Below are 12,660 nucleotides of genomic sequence, written 5' to 3'. Positions count from 1 at the left end.
GTCGGAATAAGCAAAAACGCCGCGTTAACAGCGACAGCAATGAAGACACGGCAGTCAATGCCGGATTCAAAGGCTATAAATCCGGTCAACGGAAAAAGCCATTCAAAAAGAATACTCAGGGCCCGTCCAGTTTGGACCGAATACTCGATCGCTTTTGCCAGATACATGGCACCCCCGAAAGGCCAGCCAATCGCACTAACAGGGATTGTTGGGTGTTCAAGCAGGCAGGCAAGTTAAGGGCCGAAAACAGAGACAAGGGGCTGCATAGCGACGACGAGGAGCCCAAGCCGCCGAACAACAATGGACAGAAGGGCTTTCCCCCACAAGTGCGGACGGTGAACATGATATACGCAACCCACATTCCCAAATGGGAGCGGAAGCGTGCGCTACGGGACGTATACGCGATAGAGCCAGTCGCCCCAAAGTTCAACCCATGGTCCTCCTGCCCGATCACTTTTGATCGAAAGGACCATCCCACTAGCATCCTTCATGGCGGCTTCGCCGCATTGGTTCTCGACCCAATCATCGACGGATTTCATGTCACAAGAGTCCTCATGGATGGCGGCAGTAGCCTGAACCTGCTTTATCAGGATATGGTGCGGAAAATGGGCATAGATCCCTCAAGGATTAAACCCACAAGAACGACCTTTAAAGGCGTTATAACAGGTGTAGAAGCCAACTGTACAGGCTCAGTAACACTTGACGTGGTCTTTGGATCCCCGGACAATTTCCGAAGCGAAGAGTTAATCTTCGATATAGTCCCGTTTTGCAGTGGCTATCACGCCCTGCTCGGACGAACCGCATTCGCAAAATTCAATGCGGTGCCGCACTACGCATATCTCAAGCTCAAGATGCCAGGCCCTCGAGGAGTAATTACGGTCAATGGAAACACCGAACGCTCCTCCGTACGGAGGAGCATACGGCGGCTCTCGCAGCGGAGGTACAAAGTAGCCTTCTCAGGCAATTCTCCAGTCCGGCCATTAAAAAGCGAGACACTGCCAAGCGCGCCTGGAGTAACCTACAGCAGGACCGCCTGACATACTCTGAGCAAGCGTAGCAATGCGGCCCCAACCCCAGCTCTCGCGACATAGCGAAACCAGTACCTCGCGAACATAACTACGCCCTTGAAATACCATGGGCACAGGGGAAGGGGCACAATAACGGCACACCCAAAATACGGCTTAAAACGTACTAGGGGCTGCCGGATTCTTTTTTTAATTTTTTCTTACTTTCAGGACTCCATACTTCGGACGACCTGTTCGGCAATTCGGCTGCCGCACAAACGATGCAAGACCCAGGGAGGCAGACAAGCCATGCTGCATTATGGAATCCTAGGTGGTCTCTGTTACGAGCGCTATACCTATTTTAAATACAATTCCGCGGCCTGCTCCTGGTCAGGACATACTGAATAGTCCAATATCTTTTGCTTACCGCACTATTTGTATCGTTCGGCTTTGATAAATAGCCTCTCTATAAACAATGCTTAGCTTTTTGTCTATTTTTTGCATTACTCTCTTTTATATATGTTCATTAATGACATGTTGCACCTGTACACTATGGTACGGCAAGTACGCCAGGGGCTTCAGTACCCTTTGATATGGCGAGAGAAGTTCATACACTTTCACAAGTGCGGCACCCCGAACTTATAGCACTATATGCATCGGCTCCGAATCATGATTTGGGTCATTAGTTGGGTTTGCCCGGCTCCTATGTTTTGGTGCCTTACGTTCCGCTATATCGGCTAAGGTGGCACTAAGAGAACCACTGCGATTGTGCCCCGGTTGAGCTGGGTTAAGCACCTCAGCGGAGAAAGCTAAAACTGACTGTCATGATGAGGCGAGAGACCGGTCGCTGTTCGAGAGGTTTTTCGGGTCCCTAAAGACTTATGCCGCTTCGAGCGAGGAGCTGGATAACCCCAGCCAAGGCGTGGATAGCGCCCCGAACTCGGTCTTCCGAACTAGGGGCTTCGCCAAAATTTAAAATTATAAAGTTCTATGGCTAAGTGAGAGTGTTCAAGCATTATAGTCCGATTGCCTGGTTCGTCATGCTGAGCGCCTCCCTCGAAGGACCCAAACATGGGAAAAAGAGCGCACAGGTTTATCACCGAACACCCCAGCACTAGTGGCATGGGGGCAGAAGCCGACGACTGGCCATCTCTCAATTTTTGATAAACGCCCGCACAGAAAATAATATTTTAAATTCAATAAGCATTGCTTAGCGCATATGAACAAGTTTTCAGCGCACAGGATAAAATCGAGCGAGTTCATTCAAAAATTACATCCTTGGTGCACTCATCCGCTACAAGGCGGGCACCCGCAAGAACATCCTTATAGTAGTTCTCGGGCTTGCGATGCTCCTTCCCCGGCGGCGGCCCGTCCCTAACAAGCTTCTCACCGTCCAGCTTACCCCAGTGCACCTTTGCACGGGCAAGGGCCCTATGGGCACCTTCGATGCAGACGGAGCGCTTGATGACCTCGAGCCTTGGACAGGCCTCCACCAGCCGCCGCACCAGCCCGAAGTAGCTCCCAGGCAGGGCCTCTCCGGGCCACAGCCGAATTATGAAGCCCTTCATGGCCTGTTCGGCCGCCTTGTGGAGCTCGACCAGCTGTTTCAGCTGGTCGCTCATGGGCACAGGGTGTCCGGCTTCAGCATACTGAGACCAGAACACCTTCTACGTCGAGCTGCCCTCTTCAGCTCGGTAGAATGCGGCGGCGTCGGATACGCTGCGGGGAAGATCTACGAATGCCCCTGGAGAGCTCCGGATTCGGGTAAGTAACAAGTAGTTTACTTTTATATTTCTGCTTTACATAAAGAATGCCTTACCCGCTGCTATCTTTTTCACCTCCTCCAACTCTTGGAGGGCCTTTTGGGCTTCGGCCTTGGCAGTCTCAAGGGCTGCCGCGAGCTCGGACGCTTGGGTCTTTGACTCAAGCTCCAAACTCTCATGTTTTTTCATGAGAGCCTGAAGCTCTCGCTGCACCTCGCCGACCTGAGCCCCAAGTTTCTCTCGCTCGGTGCGCTCCGCGACCGTTTTCTTTTCGGCCTCAGATAGCGCCTGCTTGAGGGTCGCCACCTCAGTCGTGGCCCCTACAATAAGAAGTACAATCCTGTTATTTTTTGCAATCACGCCTCTCTATAGGCACCCTTTTCAGTAAGGTATTTCTTACCTTATTTCTCCTCGAGCTGCCGCTTGGCAAGGCCGAGCTCTTGCTCGGTCCGCTCGAGGTCCTGCTTCAGGACACCCACCTCCACAGTCAGTGTGGCGGTGGATAGCAGCGAAGCCTGCATACGCATATTGACTCTTTTTGTTAAACTCCTGCGAAATTTACTAGATCCTCTATTCGGCTTTTCTTTCCGAACGCCAAACAGAGCATCAGGGGCTACTGTCTATGCGGTAATATTTTTACATATTTTTACTTACCTCGAAGCTGTTAGAAGGCTAGCGCAAGCTTCAGTCAGTCCGCTCTTGGCGGACTGAACCTTCTGGATCACCGTACTCATAATAGTACGGTGCTCCTCGTCGATGGAGGCGCCTTCAAGCACCTCCAACAGATTGTCCGGCGCCTCCGGTTGGACGGAGGCTGCTGGCTCAGAAGACTTGATCCTCTTGGAAGGAGTTCGCCTACCGCAGTCCGGAACTGTTGAAGATTCCGGCACGGTGTCCGGCATAAAGCCGGACTTGGAGCCCTGGGGGGTCTTGTCCCCTTTACTCCTGGAGTCCGGGAGGTCACCTTGCGGCTCCTCCAGGACCACCTCCTCCTGCCCCGGAGCTCGTTGCGACGCCACTTTGGCGTCATCCGCAATGCGGGGGGAGACAACGGGCGGAACTGAGTTCACATCCGATGAATCCAGGGAGCCGCTCGACGACTCGTTGAGTTCGGCCCGGGGCGGGCTGCATGATTATATTCGACATTAGGGAAAGCCGTGCGACAAAAGGAATATCATGAGTTACTCTGGTATCCGAACACTTACGATTTCGCCGGACACCTGGCCCTGTCCGGCCACTCCTCTTCGTCCTCGTAGGCGTCGGGGGCGTAGTCCGGCGGAGGGGTCTTCCTCTTCTTGGACCCTTCGGCCTCCCCCCTTGGGGCGGCCTTCCTTTTCTTTCCTCCCTCCGCTGGGGGGGAGAGCTTTCTTCTTCCTCCTCCTCGTTCTCACGGGAGGAGGGCGTCTCGGACTCGTCGGATGACGAGTCCGACAACACCACGTTGCGGGTACTCTTTCGAGTCCCCGTGGTCTTCTTCTTCTTGGCCTTCTTTTCCGGCACCACATAAGGCGCCGGAGCCAGCAGCTTCACTAGTAGAGCTGGGGCTGGGTCTTCGGGCAGCGGAGCCAGACAGTTAATTGGTCCGGATACCGCCCGCCAAGCCTGTCAAAGGTAAGGGAGTTTAGATCCCGCATGGAGTTAAACGATGAAAAAACTTAACATCCTATAAAAGGTGAAAATAGCTTACCTCGCTGGCGTGACGCTGCGAGCTATATCCGCGGTCCTCGGAAGCGGATGTGGGAGCCTCAGCGCCTTTGGTTAGCACCTTCCAGACGTCTTCATACGTCGTGTCGAAGAGCCTGTTAAGGGTTTGGTGCTGCGCCGGGACGAACTCCCACAGATTAAAATCCTGTTGTTGGCACGGGAGGATCCGGCGGACGAGCATAACCTGGATTACATTAACAAGCCGGATTGGCTTGTTCACTAGGGACTGGATGCATGTTTGCAATCCGGTCACCTCTTTTTCGTCACCCCACGATAGGCCCGTCTCTTTCCAGGACATAAGCCGCGTGGGGGGTCCGGATCGGAACTCGGGGGCTGCGATCCATTTCGGATCGCGTGGCTCGGTGATATAAAACCACCCGGCTTGCCACCCCTTTAGGGTCTCTATGAAGGAGCCCTCGAACCACAGGACGTTGGCAATCTTGCCCGCCATGGCGCCTCCGCACTCCGCCTGGTTGCCGCGCACCACCTTGGGCTTGACGTTGAAGGTCTTGAGCCAGAGGCCGAAATGGGGGCGGACGCGGAGGAAAGCCTCGCACACGACGATAAATTCCGAGATGTTGAGGATGAAGTTCGGGGCCAGATCGTGAAAATCCAGGCCGTAGTAGAACATGAGCCCCCGGACGAATGGGTGAAGTGGAAAACCCAGTCCGCGGAGGAAGTGGGGAAGGAATACTACCCTCTCATGGGGCCTTGGGGTGGGGACAAGCTGCCCCTCCTCGGGAAGCCGGTGCGCGATGTCTTTGGACAAGTATCCGGCCTTCCTAAGCTTTTTGACGTCGCCCTCCGTGACGGAGGAGACCTTCCACTTGCCTCCCGCTCCGGACATCGCTGGAGAAGGTTGAGGTGGGAAGTGCGGGCTTGGGCGCTGGAGCTCGAGTGCGCAGGAGATGGGTAGGCAAAGGAGGAAGAAGGCGTAGGTAAAAGGTGGATCCGTATCCCCTTATATGGGCGGATGCGGTTGTGTGTCCCCACCTGCCTAATAAAACTCGCTTGCCTCCCAAGCGCCGTGGTAAATGGCGCGGTTAGGGTTACCCACGTCCGTATTGATGAGAAACCCGTAAAAAGGGCACGCGATCTCTGCTTTGACAAGACGTGCCAAGGAAACCGCCTTGCAAAACATGCTGAGGTGGAAAAGTAAAAACGATTCGAGTAAAGGACTTGGCCGCAGTGTGATAGCGCACTGCGGAATACGTCAGCAGATTTGATTTGTGTCAATATTATTCTCCCTATGGCAATATGTGGAAACTTATTTTTGCAGAACCGGACACTACTCTTGGTGTTTACAAATATTCTATGAAGGACTTGGAGGAGGAACCCGCCTTGCAATGCCGAAGACAATTTGCGCGCCGGACTCGTCGTCGTTGAAGCCTGGTTTAGGGGCTACTGAGGGAGTCCTGGATTAGGGGGTGTTCGGGTAGCCGGACTATACCTTCAGCCGGACTCCTGGACTATGAAGATACAAGATTGAAGACTTCGTCCCGTGTCCGGATGGGACTTTCCTTGGCGTGGAAGGCAAGCTTGGCGATGCAGATATTCAAGATCTCCTACCATTGTAACCGACTCTGTGTAACCCTAACCCTATCCGGTGTCTATATAAACCGGAGGGTTGTAGTCCGTAGGCAATCAACTCCATACACAACAATCATACCATAGGCTAGCTTCTAGGGTTTAGCCTCCTTGATCTTGTGGTAGATCTACTCTTGTACTACCCATATCATCAATATTAATCAAGCAGGAGTAGGGTATTACCTCCATCGAGAGGGCCCGAACCTGGGTAAAACAAAGTGTCCCCTGTCTCCTGTTACCATCCGGCCTAGACGCACAGTTCGGGACCCCCTACCCGAGATCCGCCGGTTTTGACACCGACACCCATGTCATCCCCGCAAATGAAATATTTGATTTACAGAAGGGGTTGAGTTCATACTGTTTTTTAAAGTTCAGTGCCCATCTCCATATTAAAGACAAACATGAATTATTGCAGTTTGAAGTAGAAAGGCAATAACTTCGGAATTGCCAACCTGCAAATATGAAAAAACAAAGCAAAGCAAATATTCTTATGATTTGGAAAACCGACATCCTATACAAGAAACAATATAAGTTCTAACAAATCGCTGGTTCAGTTCAAACATCAACACACATAATAGTGGCACTGATTCGCCATGAAACCATGCTATTGAGTATTGAGAGATATAGCAGCAGATGCATTTTGATATATCTAGGCACAACGGCACAAGGATTCACAATAGTGATTATATGGGGAGTAAAAAAACATTTAAGCTACATCTGGAGCTATCTATGTATGTCCAAATTTTGATCTAGCGACAGTACGTTTAAAGATACACATACACACATGTTACTACCAATAATTATGAATGGATTGTACCTTACAAATACACCATACTAAAACATTATATTCAAGCTATCAAGGTCTATATAGAGTTTCTTGAAAATAAAGGAACACGCAACTGAGTTCTCGACAACAACTTTCCTGAAAAGGAGATGCTCTAGAAAAGAAATGTTGATCCTAGCATTTGGCAATTTGTTTCAGACCAACCTTCCTTTTCTGTGTGCCACCATGGTCGTAAATGTGCAATCTTAGATAGTGGTGCTGACTGCTTACTACTGAGATAATCCTACTTGTTGCCCGGAGCTTGACACCATTCATCCTTCTATAGGCTAGTGTTACAGAAAAGGGCAACGAGCTAACAAAGGGCATACTCATAGTGCAGTGTTCCTTCCTACAACCCCTCGTTCCTAGTCAGTAAAAGGCTTACAACAATTTATCTTGGCTCCGCATTTACTTTAGCTTGTCTGTCGAGTTAAACAAGGATTGAGCTGCAGGTGGTTGTCACCTACTTTGGCAGTTTTGTAGAACTAAAGGCCTAAAGTTATCATGGCACAGTCAACAAATAGAACTTGCAAGTATTATGTACATTTAAGTAGATGTTTCTCAACACAAAATGCAAGCAACTGTGCAAGTAGGGTCTAAAATTCATGCAAGTAGTCAGAATATTTCCGACGCAAATCGTACAAGTAGCAGGAAGAAACAAATAAAATGCAAATAAAGAATAGTTACCTTCAGTAAATCGGTTTCTCCTAAGAAGGCAGGCAAGATGAACAGACTATGTAGCCGCAATAATGGGCCTGATGAATTAACAACTTAGCAACAATGGGCAACGTTGCGTGGACAGAGGAAGGGAACTATGAGTCGAGCAAATTGGTGAAACAATCACTGGTGCCCTGCTCCGCCAGTTTGTCGTGCATCCTCGGGATTGGGCGTCATTTGATCCTGCTGCCCTTGCGTTGATAGAAAGGTTGTCATCGTCAGCGCCTCGCACGTCCGAACCAAGGATCCGTTTAGCATGGAGGAGAGCATGATCAGATTGATGCGTCCATCCCCAAACAATGAGCCAAGATAAAGAATATTATGACTGGGAGTTGTGTGTCCCCACTTTGTGTCTGCAACCACCTCCTTTCTACAGCTCCAAATCAGGGGAGCATCTCTTCATTCGCAGCGAGACGGTCTATGCAGGTGCCGCCAGCGGTGGCGACGCCCCACCACAAAAGATTGTCTTCGAGCCACGAGTTGCCGCACCCAACCCCAAGGACCTACAGTTGGTAGATATTTATTGGGGAAAACGACCAATAAAGCATGACTGAAATTTAAACTTTGCATAACTAAAAAGTAATCAATGTATCAAAGGATTTGATCTGTGGGCATTTTCCTTTTTCCCAAGTAACAACGTCAAACTTTTCAGGGGAAGGGTATATACAATATTTACAAAACTGAATTCTTTCCACGTGTTTTTAAATCAATGGATCCTTCATCTAGTCCTTTTTCTATCTCCTACAAATTCTTTAAAGAGTACTACTACACTGCAGCAAAATAATGCAATACCTAGAGTTAAATCTATCAATTTTGGCACATACGTACTTGCATGGTCTTCTCCTCCTCTGTTAGCATTTCTCGGTCCAATTTGTGCCTGCATGAACATGGTGGCGACAAGAACACCCAACCCCAAGGACCTGCAGCACAAGAACACACCCCAAGGACCTGTAGCACAAGAACACACAACATACAAGGTGGCGAGATGGCGTGCTTCAACTGCAGTGAGTCCCCGGCCGTACACGGGTGCCCCTTTGGTCGCGACGCAGCGCCGTCGGCGGTGGGCATCACGATGCTGTCTTGGAGGCACAATCAGATCGACAAAACAATGTATCTACCTTGACATCCATCCCAATACAGAATTGAGAGCTCCCGTGTGTATAATACCGACTGCTATAGTTGCTTGCCATCACAATTAACGAAGTAAAGCACATAGATAGAGGATAAGATTACAACAATAAACTAAACAAGTTCAGCTTCTATTGGTGAAAGGCAACTAATGACCCTAACCGCAATTCTACATGCAATGATAACCTAAATTTACATCAATTCAACAAGGTTTGGACTATTTAATTTTGCTTGGCTATCACGACAATTTGGATAAACATGAAACATACAGTTCCCATGACACCTATGAGCGCATCACATGTGCTTAAACATCAAGTTTATTCTAGATGGTCCAGAAATACTACACACAGAGTGGTACATATATACAGCTACAAGCAATCATACGTAGCGAGTAGAATTCAGAGTAATATGCATAGAACAAAAAACAGAGCAAGTAACCGAGGTTAGTCAGTGAGACTGACCCTGCAATCCGACGAACATGACGACGTTGGGCTTGCCCTTCTTGGGGGTGAAGGCCGGCTTCCCGGGATCCAGCATGTTGCAGAGCTCCGTGAAGACGGCCTGCAGCATGAAACAGAAACAAAGGCATCAACCTCTCGCGCAGCCGGCTGCTGCCCTCGTTGCCGCAGACGGAGGCTGCCTCCTCACCGGATCGGGTCGGAGCGGCGTCCCAACAGACAAGACGCACACGGTGCCCGCCGCCTCGATCTACCTCTCCCGGCGCGGCCCATCTCGACGAGATGTTGCCGTGGCGGATCTGGCCGCCACCCCGCTGACTTGCTCAAGACGATCTGGGGCATTCCCGCTCGTGGTGGGCAGTGTCAGCGGGGAAGAGAGCAGCGCGGGCAGAGGGAGAAGCAGTGGGTGGAGCGGCATGAGGTGGGGCTGATCAAGGAGCTCCGGTGCGGCGGCGGCTCAAGGAACCCTAGCGCGCGAGAGGGCTATCGGGGAGAGGAGTTGTTTGCGGGAGCGGGGTGCAAGGTGGGACGAAATAAAACCAGTGAAAAAAAACCATGACGAAAAAAACCCATCATAGGTGGGATCCGTGGTTTATTTTCGATCCTTTCAGTTAATAACGACGGGAGTTTGGGCGTGTGCGGGACTCAATCGCGGGGTTTTCCTTGGTTTTTCGCGGCTGAGGGGAAGGTGGGAGAAAGTACCAAAGAAGTACCAAAAAAACCGGGTGAGGTGGGACGAAAATTAAACCCGGAACGCGACCTACCAACTGAGACATTAGGAGTAGAGATCACTGGTCCTAAAACTACTTGAGGTTTTTTTTGAACAACAAAAGGCGCTCGAAGCACCAAATTCATTCAGCTCAGTAACAATGTACAACGTGAATTACAAACTCCTGATCCTGAAAGTTGGAAAGAAGAGATACAAGAGGACATGAATTATGCCTATGAGCTGAAGCAAAACAACAAACTGCAGATTGAACACGTTGATGTAAAACCTGTTGAGCTACATTATGTGCCATGCCATTTATTTCTCTGGAAATATGAAAGACTTGAGGCTGTAGATTGTTAGCATGCTTGAAGAAAGTAGCCAAAGGCTTCCTAATGCACCAAGGAGTGGTAGATTCTACTATCCTTCCAATAGCAGCCACCGACGATAATGAGAGACAATCCATGAGAAATGTTGGTCGAAGAATATTGAGCTTACTAGCCACTTGAGCAACAAAAGAGAGAGCCAGAGCTTCAGCATGTAGAGGAGAAGTAGTAGGAGGAGCAGAAGCTTGAATCTGCACATTCACTTGATCTTGAGGCAAGGAAATATAAATACCCACTCCCGTTGCAACTTCTCCTTGTGGTAAACCAGGAACTTTCCGAGATCTCAAAGCTGCATCAGAGTAAATTTTGGGGCCCAAAACAAGCAAATCCGATCGGAGAGTTCGTCCCTGCATAGGAAGCTGATCAAGAGGAAGTTGTACTTGTGACGTCACCTGCATCTAAGACAAGTGAGGTAAATCAATATAAGCATCAGAAGACAAAGCTTTAGCAGCAAGGTGCACATGATGAGGATGAGCCTTATTCCTATCAAAGAGATAATCATTTCTAGCCTTCCAAAGACACCACAAGAAGTTTAGAATGTTTGAAACAGAACCGTATGGATGTCCCATGCGAAGAAAGGCAATGAGAATGGAATGCATAGTAGCATGGCCTTGGACTAGAGCATCCGACCTAATGAACCACGGAGAAGCAAACCAAGAAGCTCGTGCAAAAGGACATAGGAAAAATAAATGGAACTCATCCTCTTGAATGCCACACCTACAACAGTTCGAAGAGATATGATTAGAGAAACGGCTTGCCCGCAAGCCTGTAGGTAAAGCTCTCCTAAGGAGCCTCCATGCAAAAGTTTGCACCCTAGGAAGGAGCTGCTTTTGTTTCCAGACGTTTGAGAAGGTCTTTGAGCTCCCGAGATAATACAGAAGGCGCATCTCTAGGATTTGTATGAATTTCCTGCAAACAAAGCTTATAAGCAGATTTGGAAGAACAAATTCCATTAGGTGTGAGATTCCAAAATATTAAATCTGGGCCATCATCATCAATGATATCAGTTTGAACAATGACCGAAGCCATAGGTTGCCGAAAAAGTAAATGTATTAAACCATTATTCCCAACTTTTTGCCCAGGGAGCCAAAGATCCCTAACTAAAGAAGGATAAATAAAACCTGGTTGCTAATTATTAAGATAGTCATGAATGCTAGTCCAAAGAGTACACCAAGGAGAACTCCAGATTGAGATATTACCTTGAGTCAATTGATAAAAAGAATGAGCTTTTAACTTAGGCATCATTTTTAGAACAGAGATCCAGAAAGCAGATTTAGGAGAGGAAGGAGTATCTGTCCAAATAGAAGAGTCATGCAAATATTTAGCCTGAATGACCAAATATAGCTGAGAGGAAGGGGATTTAGCAATTCTCCAAACAGCCGCGAGAACAAGACTTTCATTAATCGCTTTCAAATTCCTTATACCTAGTCCACCTTCTTCTTTAGAATTGCAAATATCTTTCCATGCTCGAAGACAAAGACTCCTGCTTGAATCATTTTCCGTGACACCTGTCCACCAAAAATTCCTAATGACAGCAGTGAGCTTAGCAAGAAACTTCTTAGTGAACAAAATTTTATCCATATAATAAATGAATAGCTGAGAAAACAAAACGAATCAATTCCAACCTAGCAGCATGAGAAAGCATATTGGCTTTATAAGCAGGCAGTTTATTCTTAAACTTGTCAAGCACAAAGTTATAAGCAGCACTTCTATTCTCAGCAGGAAGAATAAGCGGATGACCCAGATGGGTGAAATTACTATCCAAATTTGAAACATGAAAAATTTGCTTAATCTCCCGAATAGTAGCTTGACTAACATGAGAACTAAAAAGAATGGCAGATTTAGCCCAGCTTGGTGTTTGACCAGAGATAGAACAGAAATGATGGATGAGATGAGCCATAGAATTTTCTTCCTGAACAGTAGCTTGTCCACACACCAAGAGATCATCTGCAAACAACAGAGAATGAATAGAAGGGCAATTTGGACCAAGCGAAATTCCCTGTAGTTGATTATCAGCGAGTGCTTCATTGAGAGCAATAGATAATTCACTAATAGCAATAACAAACAAATAAGGAGACATGGGACAGCCTTGACGGATTCCTCGTGAACTTTTAAATTTATGCGAAGGTTGCCCATTAAGAAGCACAGAAAAAGTAGGAGAAGAGATGCAAGCATGAATGAGATTAATGAAATGATCATGCAACCCTTTACGAGCAAGAGCAGAGACAATGAAGCTCCATTCTAATCGATCAAAAGCTTTAGCAAGATCTATTTTAAGCATGAAAGCATGATGTTTCCAATATTTAAGAGAGAAAGAGTGAGTAATTTCTTGAGCAATAATAATGTTATCACTAATTCTTCTCCCCTCTACAAAGGCTTGTTGA

General features: G+C 48.2%; 1 pseudogene; it reads right to left on the bottom strand.

Annotated features, from left to right (window-relative positions):
• Positions 1-10,044: 10,044 nt before the first annotated feature.
• LOC147991652 (uncharacterized) lies at positions 10,045-12,282 on the bottom strand (annotated as a pseudogene).
• Between the last annotated feature and the right edge of the window lie 378 nt (positions 12,283-12,660).

Source organism: Triticum urartu, chromosome 1A (genome assembly GCF_056163025.1).
Source record: "Triticum urartu cultivar PI428250 chromosome 1A, HENAU_Tu73, whole genome shotgun sequence".
Lineage (NCBI taxonomy): Eukaryota > Viridiplantae > Streptophyta > Magnoliopsida > Poales > Poaceae > Triticum > Triticum urartu.
This window is presented reverse-complemented; position numbering and strand designations above follow the sequence as displayed.